Here is a 15,124-nt window from a genome sequence, read left to right as displayed (position 1 = left end):
ATGTCAGAGATGCATAATTTCTATGATAATGTATGTTATGTTATATTATTTCTTAAAATTTCTTTAAAACCAGCATATTTATACAGGGAGAACAACTTTATTCCTTGCAAGTGGTGTATACTGTATTTACTCGAATTGAAGCCACACTTTTTTCCGGTTTTTGTAATCCAAAAAACCGCCTGCAGCTTAGAATCGAGTGCAAAGCAAACGGAAGTTCTGAAAAAGGTTGGTAGGTGCCACCACAACTAACGTCTGCCGTCGAATACATGTAGCGCTACACAGGCATGCTTTGCAGGCACAAAGATAAATGCTGGCGCCAAAACCTCTGTGTCAGTAAATAAATTAAAAAAAAAAAAAAAAAAAAAGTTGGAAGACGAGCTTTCATCTTCGACCCCAGTTTCGACCACTGCACTTTCATACATTATCCAACGAAGTAAATACAAGTTCCATATTGTTCATCTTCGAATGTAGCAGTATTTCAATGTACTACGAAAATCCGACTGGCAAGACTGTTTCTCAGTTTGGGATGTTTGTCAATATGGCCAACTCTACATTCTGAATTTTTTCCTACCTGTGAGAAGAGATGGTTGCTAATAGGAACTTTTATGAATTGTGAATCTCATGCACTATTCTCTTCACTATAAGAATAATACGAATATAAACATTTTGCTATGTATTGTTTCATGTTTGCTGCTATTTCATTTAAATCCTGTCTGCCTAATAAACTACGAAACTAGAGTGAGACAACAGCAAACGCGGAAGAATATACATATCATGTCATGTTTATATTCTTATTATTCTTATGCCTAATAGTGATACAGTCAGAAATGAAGCACGGCAATTGACTAGATTTTTAAATCTAAGATGACTCTAATTTCTGTGCAGAATGTAATGTACTAAAGAGGCACCTACAAAGATTTCCAAACGGAGAAAAATTTTCGCTAAACTCTCATTCAGAACATCTTCTATCATACGCAGTCTATTATTTGGTTCTTGTTGATCATTATCAAAGAAAGCAGCAGTGTAAGTAACAAAAAATAGCAGTCTCTTGCCATTATTTCGCTAATGAGACGATTCCTCTCTTTTTTTTTTTTTTTTTTTTTTTTTTTCCCAATTGTAAGCGGCGGTAGCGTGCACAAAAGCAAGCCATTCCGTGAGCGGCGACAGGCCGTAAACACTCATTATCAGACTGTGACAAATAGTGCATGACACAGTACAGTAATGCATTTTCAGCTTAGAGTGACGTAAACACCTATAACAAAGGGAACGGCACTTATCAGATCAAAGACAAATAAGCAATCAATTCACACCAGATGAAGCACGTGAAAAAGGTAGGGTACCCATATAAATACGGATGGAGCACCTGACACATATCAGTGGCTACCTGGTAGAGCTTAACTGCTAAGAGTATGACTTGAACCAAATTACTTCATCCATTCGACCTAAATTGTGTCTCATGTTGCAGTGGACCAACTTTGTTTTGATTTGGAGGTGCGGCCTAAAACTTTTCTCTCCCCTTTAATTTCGAGTCTCAAATTTCAGGTGCGGCTTAGATTCGGGAATTTTTTTTTTTTCCTTGATTTAGAGTCTCATTTTTCAGGTTTGGCGTAGATTTGAGGGCGGCTTAGATTCGAGTAAATACGGTACTCTACTTTTCATTAAGGTAAGTGGTTACAAAAGAATAAAATGTACTTTTAAAATATGAAATTACAGTTTTGGTGAATTGTTGTCACTGAGTCATAAAACCCTTCTCTCAGTTGCCAAAGAAAGCCCTTTTTGATCAATAACAGACTAAGTTTGCAAGCTGTTCTTGTGCTTATGAACTACATAATTGTTTTTTGACCTTTTTATTGTTGAACAGCATCTCACAACTGATGCACTGGATGCAGGAATACTCCAAATTAGTTCAAAGAATTTTAAAATTTCACAGTATGGAGACCACCTGACACATTTCAACAAATCACCAACAATTTTATGATGCAGTTCTCTGGAAATAAAGGTGACAAGTAGCTGTGAACTTAAAAAGGTAAAAAACAGCAATCTGGAGGGCACGGGGAAGGGGAAGAGAGAGTAGTGTATGGGTGGGGACAGAGATGAACACTATCTGGTGGAGGGACCAGCCTGCCAACAGGTGGCATCAGAGATACTTCCCACCCCTCCTAAAGTAGTGTTCCGTTGCCCACCCAACCTCCACAACATCCTAGTCCAGCCCTATGCCACTCCCAACCCCTTGTCGTAAGGATCATATCCCTGTGGAAGACAAGTGCAAAACCCGCCCAATCCACCAACCCAGCACTTCCTACTCCAGTCTGTCCCCAGTTTATCCTACACCATCAGGGGCCCGGCCACCTGTGAAAGCAGGCATGTAATTTACCAGCTCTGCTGCAATCACTGCACAGCTTTTTATGCTGGTAAGACTACCAACCAGCTGTCCACCAGGTTGAATGGCCATCGCTAAACTGTGGTCAAGAGCAAAGTAGACCACCCTTTGGCATAACATCCAGCTGAACTTAACACACTTGAATGGCAACAATCCACGGTAACGTACTGTCCCGACACCCTCCACCCAACAGTTTCTACCCCCTCTATCCTATCATCTCTTCCCCAGTCTGATCTCCTATATTGTTTATTTGCAGCCCTCTCCTGATGCATCCACACGTCTTTCTCCACTCCTCTCCTTTTATGCACCTTTTTTCCCCACTTCCCTGCCCCACACCTCCTGGCACTGCTCCTATTGGCGGTTTAATCTCTGCACATACCATCAACAGCATTTTTCTCTCCCCACCTATACACAATTATCCCTTCCCTTTCCCTGCCGCCTCCAGATTGCTGCTTGCATCCCATGTGACAGGTGCATTCCAGCCAGAGATGCTGAGTTGGCAGTCATGGCAGTGGTTTGGGGTCAGTGGAACGCACGCTACACTGCATCTGGCTTGAAACTGTCTTTGAAGAAATCAATCTGTCACAGTTTGTTGTACCACTGTGGTGCCAACTGCTGCTCAAATTGCTGCTGCAGATGCAGTGTGATGCACTAGAGCCATACGCCGAACACGATGGTTTTCCCTCTCAGTAGTGCCAGTGGCCATCCGCAGCCCTGTCTTCTAGTACCATACATTCTTGTGACCACTGCTGCCAGCAATCCTGTACAATGACTGCGTTCCTGCCAATTCTTCCTGCAATATTGTACACTATTACATGACCTCATTCAAACTCAAGTGAGGTGTTGTTAATGGCATCTTCAGCATTTTAAAGACATTCTTGACAACATCAACTCACAACTTGCAATCTCAAAGATAACTACAGCTCCCAACCATTACAATGTGTATTTAAGGCAAACCTGATTTGCATCCTCATAGTGACGCTACTAGTGCCACTCTAATGCAACTGGCAAGAATTTGAAGAGACATCATCTTTCAGAAGCAGAAACTTGCCTACCAACTTTTGTTTATGTCGCACGACACTGTCTTGGTACTGAGATTTTTTTCTGTCAGAGTATATTGAGCCTTATTCACTGCAAAATGATGAAAAATTACTACAATATTTAATTGCAAGACCACATAAACTTTAGGCAGTTGCATCCTTACTTCCTCATCTAGAGCCCAGGTTCTTTTGGCTGACTTAAAAAAATTAGCAAGATCATTCAATGTGAGGAAAAAATTCAGCAGTTATTATCTTTGACTCTTTTTGTGATAGCAGTGAATTCAATTGATGAGTAAAACAGAGAAATATTCCAGTAGAAAATGTGCTTATCAGTCTTGACTGGAATCTTTTCAAATGACTAGCTATTACTGCAGCTCTTTTGTAACACTGAGGATGTTCATCAGTTTTAAAAATCTCCCACAAATTTGCCTAAAAAGGTCACAGTTTATTTTGCTGTGTCACGTAAAGATAAAATTGAGGCAGTCATTGAAAGCTTTGGATTTTATCAGAACTTGACATGACAAGTTAACCAATAACTTTTTATCCAAGACTCCGCTGCGAAAGACTTTGTAGCCTTCACACTGTGACATAGTGAAGAACTAATGAGACCTGTGAGAAATAACATTTGTCAGTTTATTAATCCATAACAACTAGGAAAAAGATTTAACTCACATATCTCCTTTTTTATTTTATTCATGAGCACAATCGAAGCAGAGGCAATCAAATCATTCTGTTTCAGATTAACACTCCTGTGAACACAGAGGTATGTTCTAAACTATGTTCCAGTTTCTCATCATATTCACTAAAATGATTTACAGGTTCAACACAATTTCATTTAGCATTCACATATTACGGCCTCCTAACAGCTACTGGTTGGTGTCAATGTTTTGTATTGAAAGTTTGTACGCAAAATTTCATCTCAGTTCTTTTATTATGTGTGATCCAGTTGCAGGTTTACACAGTTTTATTATATTGTTCTCCTCTTCGAAACTGGGGACAGAAAAGTTGTGCAACAGAACCAAACGTTCACATAGGTGCAGCACTGCTTGGGTTTCCAAACTTTTGTTGCTCAGCATTATGATACAGAATGAGCTGGGTTGCTTACCTTCCTGGCTACAGGAGCATACCTACGCATAATGTAGAATGAACTGTTAAAACTGTTTATGGCACTGAGGTAACATAAAACCTTGGTACATGTGAGTAATTAGTTGTCTGCCATAAAACCAGGAGTGTGTTTTCCATAGCACCAGATAAGAAGTAACAATTTTTAGTTCCTCTAATATCATACAAAGGCCTGCGGTCACCACACTATGGGACCTGGGCCTATGCACTATGCATGGGAAATTAACTTTAAGGCAATACTGAGGATTTAGACGAAGATGAGATAGGAGATCTGATAATTCAATTAATAATAATAATAATAATAATAATAATACAAGAAGTTAGGAAAGATTTGGAAAAAAACAATATAAGTGAAAAAGATGCAACAGAAAGAGTGTGTTTCAAGAGGAAAGTGTTAAAAATGGATGGATTCCAAGGCAAGAGGGAGAAGAAGACAGGGTCAAAATGGTCTGAGGAGAGAAAAAGGACACATAGTGAAAAGATGAAAAAATACTGGAGGAAAAAGAAAGAACAGCAAAGAAGGAAGCATTGAAATTGGTGTGTGGTCCTTAGATGACCCCCCCAAAAAAAAAAAAAAAAAAAAACCACAATAATAATAATAATAATAATAATAATCACATGCTGATATGTGTGAATATTACCAAACTACGTTTAACAGGTCATGGGTGCAAAATAGTAACACAAATTCTTTACAGAAGAAGAACAGAAAAGCTGACAGAAGCCAAATTCAGAAAAGATCAGTTTGGATACTGGAGAAATTTAGGAACATGCAACGCAATACTGACCCTGACTTACCTTGGGAGTCAGGTTAAGGAAAGACAGACATACTTTTGTAGGATTTTTAGACTTAGAGAAAGCTTTTGACAATGTTGACTGGTGTACTGCCTTTGAAATTCTGAAAGTAGTAGGCGTAAAATAGAGGGAGCAAAAGTATATTTACAACTTGTACAGAAGCCAGATGGCAGCTGTACGAGTCGAGGGGCATGAAAGGAAAGCCGTGGTTGAGAAGGGAGTGAGACAGGGTTGCAGCCATTCCAGATGTTATTCATTCAATCTGTAAACTGAGCAAGTAGTAAAGGAAACCAAAGAAAAATCTGGAGTAGTAATTAAAGTTTAGGGAGAAGAAATAAAAACTTCGAGGTTTGCTGATAACGGTGCAATTCTGTCAGAGACAGCAAAGGACTTGGAAATGCAGTTGAACAGAATGGACCATGTCTTGAAAGGAGGACATAAGATGAACAACAACAATAAAAGCAAAATAAGGATAATGGAATGTAGTCTAATTAAATCAGATAATAGTGAGGAAAATAGATTAGAAAACGACACATTAGATGTAGCAGATGAGGTTTGTTAATTGGGCAGCAAAGTAACTGACAATGGCCAAAGTAGAGAGGATATAAAATGTTGATTGGCAACGGCAAGAAAAACATTTCTGAAGAAAAAATGAAAAATCCAGGATGTAATGTAACAGTATAACAAAAAGGGTAGCTGCTACTCACCATGTAGCAGAGACGCTGAGTCGCAGATAGGCACAACAAAAAGACTGTCAGAAAATAAGCTTTCACCAATAAGGCCTTTGTCGAAAATAGTCCACACACACACACACACACACACACACACACACACACACACACACAAAACTCAACTGACACACACATGAACATAGTCATTTGTGTGAGAGGTTTTTTTTTGTGGTGTGTGTGTGTGTGTGTGTGTGTGTGTGTGTGTGTGTGTGTGTGTGTGTGTTTTTTCAATAAAGGCCTTGTTGCCCAAAAGCTTACTTTCCAACAGTGTTTTTGTTGTGTCTATCTGCAACTCAACATCTTTGCTATATGGTGAGTAGCATTTTCGTAATATTGGTCCCAGTTAAAGATGCAGCAGGTCTCAGAACACCTGGGGTCTAAAGATGCCTTGAGAATGTGGCCATTCTTAGGTCAGATAAACAATATGTACTGTAGGACAATGCAGGAAGGAACACATAGAGGTTTTATCCCCTAAGCTACCCTGTGAATCCCGCTTCAGCTGAACATGCTTTAGAAAACCCGATGAAATTTGACAAAACCTTCGTCATGGCTTGCACTAGTGGCTTCTGGGACAGTGTAATTAAATATGCAATTGAAATAAAAACAATAATAATATCATTAATAGAGACAGCAGCCACCTGCAGCTCATTGCTGTGTGGGATCCACTGATCATGATGTTGAAGTCGGCACGCTGGAAACAGAGTCAACATATGCCTATATATGGTGATTCTGTGAGCACCAGTGATCTCACAGTCTACGGGTGAACCTACAGCACACTTGCAGTAATACCACTTGACAATGGCCAAGAAGCACTTTGTTGAAAGCTTGTGAAATTTTAACCATTTAACAAGACTGGAAATCCAAGAATATTTTATTTAATGGTACCATTGTGAGACTCCACATTCTTCAAGGTGTATACGTGAACAAGGAAAAAAAATTCCCGGATTTTTCCCGGATTTCCCGGTTGAAAATACACTTTCTCCCGGGTGAAGATACACTTTTTCCATGTTAAGTGACAGTATACTCTTACTCGGCACTGTAAAACTCATCAATCCTTTGAATGTTTATGGTTTTATATACCGGAGTAGAATTTCCCGGCACTTTAGAAAACGAAACTCAGGAGGGAAAAACACGTTTTGAAAGACCTTTGATGTGCAGCAACATGTATGCTGCATATTTTTGTATTACGAAGTTATAAATTCGAATTCACCAAACACTGCATGTCACTTTCCGAAGCATTGAAATAGAGATTGCGATGCGCTTTTGTAAGCCCGTCATAGCTTATGTCACGTGATCTCGCCTGCTGATGACAGCATAGGACACGTGATGTGGTCAGCAAATAGCAAGATCACTGTTACATAGCGCAAACACACAAATAAGAAAAGTTAACGGTTTAAATTAATATACATAGCATTCACATATAACATTGGTCTCTAAGATTACTAAGCTGGAAGAGAAGCTAAGCTTCTACATATAATGTTGATCTTTTTTGCACTTGTTACACTTTAAGATACATGACACAAATGAGCCAGTAAAATTTTTAATAAAGACATAAATGTCTGATCTTCTGGGCTCGAAATTCTTCTAAACGGCCGTCCTCAAAGAGGTGATTTTTAAATGAGAGTCCAACGCTTTGTAATTTAAGAAATTTATCGTACATTCTCGCACATAGCTCATCTTACGTAAAAGGAAATCTGCTTTGAATGTAATGCTTTTCAAACCACCATTTGTAATATTTTCCTGCAACCTGTTAAAAATAGGTTCGTTTCTGTGGTTGCAAGGGAGTGCCAGATAGCATCACCGCGCTTGCGCAGCTACGATAACGCAGGAAGCCCATATGTTCGTACTTGTAAAACATTAAAAGATCTTACATTATGTCATAAAAGAAACAAGACGCCACAAAAATCTGTTTTGTTATCATTTAACGTGAGAGCAATAAACGAAGACAAAACAACAAAATCACTAAACGTACACACAGGTCACGTGGAGACGACCCACCTCCCCACCACAAGTCAGACTGCTCTGTGCATCAGCCCCAGATTAACTAATTTCCGAACCGGGGCAATATTAAGTAGTGGCGCTCAGCCACAGTTCTGTAACCAGAAGCGGGACTCAACTGCGACTCAACTGCGCATGCGCAAGAGCCCGCCCGAAACTGCTCAAACGAATCTAATTTAAACAGTTGTCACGGCACAGTCATCGGAGGCAATTTGTTGTTACAAAGCAATGCATAGTCTTCCTAAAGCCTTTGACACACTATGCTGTTGGCAGACGCTTGTATGAGCACTGTTTTGTTGTTGTATACGGCGCATTTCCTTTGAAACTCTCGTCCATGTTTTGTTGGTGCAGTATTATTCTGCAGTAGCGGGATACAGTAATATCCTTTGTTAGAGTATTGGTCCTTACCAGTGGAAAAGAAAAAAAAAAAAAAAAAAAAAATAATTTAACAGAAAACTAAAACAATGAAAACTTCCCAGAATTCTAAACAATTCCTGGGTTTTTCCCGGTTTTCTCCTGGATGAAAAAATTCCCAGGTTTTTCCCGGATCTCCTGGTTGTCCTGGGTCATATACACCCTGTTCTTACATAACCAGAGAGGCGTTTTAATCCATATAAGCACAAACTCCATCCACAGTAACAATGAGATTGGCAAAAACTATGTAGAGAACATAGGTAAGTGATACTTACGTCAGCAGAGTAAACAGTGGCATTAGGGAACAGTCTACCAGGTTTCAGATTATTTTCACTGACCAAAATATTTCAAATAATAGACATCTGGGAAAAGATGGCCTACAACTGAATAGATTTGCTTTGTGAACTTTAGTAAAATGTTTACAGACGTGTGTAAAATTCTAAAAATAGTACTTTCAGAATGTATAACTACAAAAATAATATGCTTAAATGAACACTGATTACCTGAGGAATGCATGAAAGTTTTAAATAGGTAGCGAGCAGCTTTTGTAATATAAATAAATCTTTTGAAAGTTCCTGTATCCTTACTATTCCTTCAATATTTGACAACGTAAGTTGTGATCACAGCAGACTTAATCTTAAATATGTTGGTTGAAAACACCAAATCCACAAACATTCACCATTTAGTTCAGACATATGGTTTCATGCTAAGCTTTTCTAAAAAAACAGTGGATCAGTGATCTGCATTGATAATACTATTAAAAACTACTGGTTTGAAAATAGAAAGAAGTACTGATCAGACCTAAGTATTTCATATCATTCAGCTCTGTTTGTCTAGTTCCCAAAAGGAGATAAACTAAAGGCTACAGAAACGCACATATAAAGGAATTTTAGCACAAGCAATATGGATTTTTCTACAGTAACCTAACATCGGTAAACATGTAACACGTCACAGTGTGTTCATAATTTGTTAGGCAAATTTCAGTTTCCATGGATAGTTACTCTCACACAATTGCTCGCAGTTACTATTTGCTTATATTTGATACTCATTTAATGTTCATAATAATTAGCAGTTGACTTTGCACTATCACTAAGTATTAACAATGGAGAAAAAATTGAATTAATTTTCTTTGTGATGTCTTCTGCTATGCTGCTGATAGCATTTGTCTTTGTGCAGGTTTCAGAGTTTCACAGTAATTTGGAATCCAATAAAAGTATTTCAAAGATGAAATATGAAAAACATGGCACGCAATCAAAATCACCTATTTCTCCTGAAGACCTACATACGTATTGTTTATTAGTTAATTTCTTGGACATTCATTCCAATTATCTTGATATACAGCAAAAGAAACAGGAAATAACTAACAATTCTGTGAATTGTGGTTCGAACGATGATTGTTGTGCTAATTAAAGTCCAGAACAAAAACACTGGACCTTCCAATCCCAAAGACAACATGCATAGTAGTAGCCTTCAGTGAGAGGTGTACATTTTTTGGTTATACAAAGAATGGAGAAAAATGCTTAATCTTAAGCAATGTGCAAAGCTGGTTTTAATCTGTAAAACCTGAACATGAATTATATAAATGGAAGAAAGATTTACACTATGTACTTTAGTGTAACATGACAGTTCTTTAAGAAATGCCATGGCACATTCTTAGGCTCTTTGAGAAATGGAAGATATTCACATGAATGTAGAGAGAAAAATTATTATTTCATGGTAACTGAACTAGAGTGGAGCAAAACACTGCCACTAGGCTTCTGTTTATGTAGAGAGAACAATGTATGCAGGAGTTGCACCACCCATGCGCATGAGTGGTGAACGGAAGCTGTCACTTGCTGTGATGGAAGGTGTAACTGTGGACCACTAAGGAATAAGAGTCTATATTAGCAATAACGTTTCGTAAAATCTACTGTAATTGGCTTACTCTATTGTCCAATTGTTTACAACTATCAAAGTTTTTTTTGCTGTTTTAGGTTCGCAGTATGTAAGTAGTGGATGAGGTGCAGTGCCCAAGAAGCCATGTTAACCAATCAGGAAAAGGCACAGTGTGTCCTGTGGTACCATGAGACACGATCACCAACCACAGTGCAGACACACTTCCAGACAACATTTGGAAGGAATCCACCTGATGTCAAGAGCATTAAAGCCTGGTATGAGAAGTTCAAGAACACAGGATCGGTTGCTGACCTTCCGAGGTCTGGTTGACCAAGAACCTCAGCAGACAGGGTGGACGCTGTAAGGCAATCTTTTCTGCGAAATCCGAAGAAATCAGTGTGCAGGGCCTCACGTGAATTACACATGCCAAAAAGCTCTCTCCATGACATTTTACACAAACATTTATTGTTTTGTGCATACGAAGTGCAAATTGTTCAGGCCTTGTTGCCCAATAACAGTACACGTCGATATGACTTTGCGGTCGAAATGCTATCACGTATTGAGGACAATGATGGCTATCTCAGACGAATTGCCTTTTCCGACGAAGTGACCTTTTTTGTCAGTGGAGCAGTGAATTGCCATAATGTGCGCACTTGAGGTTCACATCCCCCTGGTGAGGTCATGGAGTGCACCACAGGCAGTCCAAAGGTGAATGTTTGGTGCGCGCTATTGCATGATCCTTCTTCGCTGAGGCTACCATCACATCTGCAATGCATCTGGACATGTTGCAACTGTATGCTGTTCCTCAGCTGCTTCAGTATCACTCCGATGTCTTGTTTCAGCAAGATGGTGCACCGCCTCATTGGGGTTTGGACTTCCGTGCCTATCTCGATATGACCTTTCCTGGGCGATGGATTGGTCATGATGGGCCAACGGTTTGGCCTCCACGCTCTCCTGACATAACCCCATTAAACTTCTTTTTATGGGGTTATGTCACGGACGAGGTCTACTGAACACGTGTACCAGATCTTGAAACCCTGCGGCGACGGATAACCACAGTCGTTGAATCAATCCCTCCAGTGATGTTGGCTAATGTGTGGACGGAAATGGAATATCGTCTAGATGTGCTACGTGCTACCAAGGGTGCTCATGTGGAAGTTTACTGATGTGCGAAAAAACTTTGATAGTTTGTAAACAATTAGACACCAGTTTCATATTTGTATCTTACTTCTAGCGTGAGTTATCAATTTATGTAATCAGGGAAAGACTTTTCGGACACCCTGTATGATTACCTTTAAATATAATGAATTTTACTATTATGCAAACCTTCTCAGTCATATCAAATGCGAACATACAATTGTTACTTGGTACTGATTGGCTTCTAACATACAACATAATATTAGACTTCGCTACAAAAGAGTCAAGGTTTAAATGTAATAACAATAACTATATAATACCATTTAAGAACCAAAACTTGGTAGGTAGGAAGACTTATACTATGTTTAATCACCACATTGGAAACGATAAATTCAAAGAATCCAACTGGTTCCCAAGAAGTATTGCAGGCACAGATTAAAATGAAATCTCATTTGTTAACTACGTCTCAGAAAAACATTTCTATAAGACTGATACAATACCAAAAACTGTTTTCAGATAAACCAGGAATACAGCAGACAAGACAGATAAAATGACTGAAAATAATATTGTGAAACATAGCTTTAGTGTTTACAATAATCCATTAGTGGTAGCATGTAACACTAGAGGAGGAGTCCATTTAGTGCTTGATGTCTGAACACTACACAAATGCATAGAAACAGAAAGAGACTGGCCATTTAATATTGATGAAATTTTAACGAAATTGGAACAACTGAGTATTTTAGTTCAGTGGACCTGATCACAGGACACTGTCATGTTCAGGGGTTTGATCCTTACAGTAAGGTACTGTAAGACAATCTTTAACGAACTGCTAAAGCACAAGCACATACTTGATTTCTAGAATTAAATAATAAGGCAAAAATTATATGTATTTGTTAGAAATCTAGAGACAAGAAATGATCAGAAACCATAAAACTGTATAACAGAGAACCTGGGTAAAAGACTGCATTCTTGAGCAACAACACAAATTTTATATAATTGAAGTAATTTATTTAACAATGAATTATGGCAAAATATAGACCCCACAAAACTGTATTGGAAGAGGTTTGAACTAATAAAAACAATGAAGTATATATTGGGTAAAAGGAAAATCACTCTAAAGTAAAGCTAGAAATCATGTAAGGTATTTTAGTATGCATGATACGTTCCACTCAAGTCAGAGAGTTTGAAGTGTAACATGACATTTTATTAGTAAATGCCACGGTACACTCTTAGGATCTTTGAGAAATGGAAATATCCATGTTAATGCAGAGAGAAAAACTATTAATTTAACTGAACTAGAGTGGAAGAAAATATTGTCACTAGGCTTCTGTTTATGGAGAGCCAAGAATATATACAGGAGTAGCACCTCCCATGGGCATTAGTGGTGATCAGAAGTTGTCACTTCTTATGTAGCCTCTAACAGGAGGAGCTAGGTGGAGTATCAAGGAATAACCAAAGAGCCCGTATTAGCAAAGAATATTATGTAAACTATAATGTAACTGACTTACTCTATTGTACGTGGACCAAAGAAAAGGAGGAGCCTGGAGCTCATTGTAAAGTATATTGTGTTAATGTTTAATTTGACAATATATGGTTGAAATGATGGAGCTCTGGTTATGAAAGCTTCAAAATGTTTGAGGAAAGAAATTTTCTCTTTTTCCAACCAATTCACAAAATCTTTGGAAATAGAATCCAAGCACGTTAGCTGGGACTGAATAGCAACACCAGATTGACAAGCTACATTTACAGTGACCGTTGTATCCGGAAGATATTATCAAATATACCGAACCTACAAAAGTCATGTGCTATGCCAGGAGGATGGCGTCCCACTCTGAGCATTAGGCACACTATAGTATGAAATTTGTGCCAAAATGAAACTCGCAAACGTATGAAAGAGAAACTATTTGAAAGATTTATAACTGCTTGTGGATCAGTTAACAATTATTACCAAGGGAGATCTACCCCACTGAACTGCAAGTGAGACGAACATTAATGATTTCCAAGCCTCTGAACTGGTTAAACAGATCCAGGAAAATGAAGTCATAAAATTATGAAGTTTACCTTGTGTAAATGTGTAAAGAAGCTGTCGTTAATAAGTAATGAGCACTCCGTCTTCAGGCCATGAGTGGCCTACTGGGACCATCCGACCGCCTTGTCATCCTCAGAGAAGGATGCGGATAGGAGGGGCGTGGGGTCAGCACACCGCTCTTCCGGTCGTAAGATGGTATTCTTAACCGAAGCTGCTACTATTCAGTCAAGTAGCTCCTCAATTGGCATCAAGAGGCTGAGTGCACCCCTGGCAACAGGGCATGGCAGCTGGATGGTCACCCATCCAACCGCCGGCCACGCCCAACAGCGCTAACTTCGGTGATCTCACGGGAACCGGTGTATCCACTGCGGCAAGGCCGTTGCCTCGTTAATAAGTAATACTATAGATAAATTTGTAGCTTGCATAAAAAGAAGCTGCTTCTTATCCTCTAAAATGCTGTGTACAAAGCCAGTCAGTGAGGTTCCGTGCAAACTACACTTTACTATTTCGACCAAAAAAGGCAGTCATTTGTGCAGTCGTCGATTGCTATGACATATTCATATGCAACAATGTCAGTGATAAGTATATTCTGCAGCTTTCTCTCTCTCTTCAATGCAAATTGGGACAAAAAAAAAAAAAAAAAAAAAAAAAAAAAAAAAAAAGACTACTTGCAAAAGTCTCATAACTGACATCACAAAATCTAGAAAAATAAGAGAGAATAATGGTCAGTGTTACATCCAAAACATCTTCTTACCAGTTGCAGAAAATAATGCATTGGTTTTGTTGGACTCTTGGCCTGGACATACCAGCATCTTTGTCATTAGAAGGACAAAGAAATGTATATAACTCTGATTCTACCCACAACTAATAGTCAGATTCAGTTTCTAAAAAAAAAAAAAAAAAAAAAAAAAAACAAAAAACAAAACAAAAAAAAAAATGTAATGTGGCTACGAAGTCTTTCGCGACGTATTTCTTGAGTAAAAATTTCTCGGTGTACATGCCGCGTCAAATCAGGATAAATCTCCAAGCTTTCGACCACTACCTCCATGGTCGTCGTCAGGGCTAAAACTGACTGTCGTGAACTAGCGAGGTTCCCACTTTTATATGCAAAGGATGACTTCTGATTGGCTGGAATACGTCAGCGATATGGCGCGTAGCAAGAGGCAAGGAATAAAACCAGTTTTCCGACCACCTAGGAAAATTAAGGAAATGTTGAGACCAGTCAAAGATAGTCTCGGCTTAAGAGTGCCGGGAATTTATACTATTCCTTGCGAATGCGGCAAGAATTACGTGGGCCAGTCTGTAAGAACCGTTGCCGACTGCTGCATCGAGCACCAACACCACCTGAAATACAGGTATTTGGAAAAATCAGCGGTGGCTGAACATCGCCTGCTTAACAAGCATAAGATTTTATTTGAAGAAACCAGAGTAATAGCCCACACATCGAATTACTGGGACTCTGTGATCCGGGAAGCAGTCGAAATTAGACTTAGCGATAATAACTTTAATAGAGACAACGGCTATGCACTTAGCAACACTTGGAAGAGAGCACTGGATAAAGAAAAATCGCAGAGAAAAACTTCTCGCACTTTACCTCCTGATTCAA

The 15,124-nt window shown here is 38.9% G+C and overlaps 1 protein-coding gene across 1 annotated transcript in view; it reads right to left on the bottom strand.

The window, feature by feature from the left end:
- Nucleotides 1-15,124, bottom strand: part of LOC124789074 (glutamine-dependent NAD(+) synthetase) — a 196,639-nt gene that overhangs the window by 66,565 nt on the left and 114,950 nt on the right. The window lies entirely within an intron of this gene.

This window comes from Schistocerca piceifrons, chromosome 3, assembly GCF_021461385.2.
Source record: "Schistocerca piceifrons isolate TAMUIC-IGC-003096 chromosome 3, iqSchPice1.1, whole genome shotgun sequence".
NCBI lineage: Eukaryota > Metazoa > Arthropoda > Insecta > Orthoptera > Acrididae > Schistocerca > Schistocerca piceifrons.
The sequence above is the reverse complement of the archived record's forward strand: the minus strand, read 5'-3'. Positions and strand labels throughout refer to the sequence as shown.